Genomic DNA, 1,341 nt, shown 5'->3' on the forward strand with positions numbered 1-1,341 from the left:
ATTGATAATTAATGGTTAATAAATAATAATAATAATAATAATAATAATAATAATAATAATAATAATATACTCAAGTGTTTCCTTGTGTCAGTATTCACAAGATAGACGCAAATTTTCATAAAAACCAAAGACTCATCATATTTCAGTAAAAACGGAAATGACGTAATACATCTGATATCTTCAGAGAATTGTATTCGTAGAATATCTCCGGTTTATTGATAGTTCTGTGTTTATATGTTTTAATATTTTAACTTTCCTAAGGCAATCTTTATCACTTATGAAAGTAGTACTTATTTCCTCCTGCTCTTATCATTATCATATTTTCTGTCCTAACACATTCATCATTGATAAAAAAAGAAGTTAAGTTTTTCCCTTTAACCATTAAATCATTATAATATTTTCTTACCTAAAACATTTATCATGACTCCTATAGTCAATTTTCTTTAGCAAGGCAGATTTGCACCGACTTGCAGCGGTGCCCTTTTAGCTCGGAAAAGTTTCCTGATCGCAGATTGGTTGGCCAAGATAATTCTAACCAATCGGCGATCAGGAAACTTTTCCGAGCTAAAAGGGCACCGCTGCGAGTCGGTGCAGATGCGCCTCATTAAAAGAACTTGACTATAGTACATATTTGCATAGCTATATCAAAGGCTCTTGCACACCTTTCTCCTAATCTACTTAGGTATTTTATCGGTCACTATCAAAGAGTTTAACCTCCGGTGAAGGTCCAAAATATATTTTCCTATGATTTTTAAGTTCTCATATAACGGCTACTTAACATGCAAATATTTCATATACCAGCGCCTTCATCTAAACACCTGCATACCACTTCTTTCAGAACTTCCATTATCTATCCATTGGCTATGAGATCAAATATTTCTTAATTTTTTTTTTTTTTTTTTTTTTTTTTTTTCCAGCCAAGGTACTTTTAATTTACTTTGATGGCTGCTTTTCCGGTCCCATACAGCAGGGGAACCCCATTCTGTACAGGACCTCCACTGTTGTTTTACCTTGTTCGTTCAGAGTATTTAACGTTTCATATCGTGTATTGTTCATTTACTGTTAAAGTGTCACTGTCAATGTTACTATAATTCCTACAGAAACCTTAAATAGACTGTATTTTAGAAAGTATTATAGTATCATTAGCACATCAAGAAACAGAATATTTCAATTTATCTACAATTAACGCACATGAACATTCTTACTTTCATTATGTGTGTATGTGATGTTTAATATATCCAAAAATCGGAAAAAAATAATTTAACTAATTATTTTGATTGTTTGAAATTAAGGAAAAGGAACGTTCATAATTTCAATATGTTTGTGTGGTAATGTATGTAA

Source organism: Palaemon carinicauda, chromosome 11 (assembly GCF_036898095.1).
Source record: "Palaemon carinicauda isolate YSFRI2023 chromosome 11, ASM3689809v2, whole genome shotgun sequence".
Classification (NCBI taxonomy): Eukaryota; Metazoa; Arthropoda; class Malacostraca; order Decapoda; family Palaemonidae; genus Palaemon; species Palaemon carinicauda.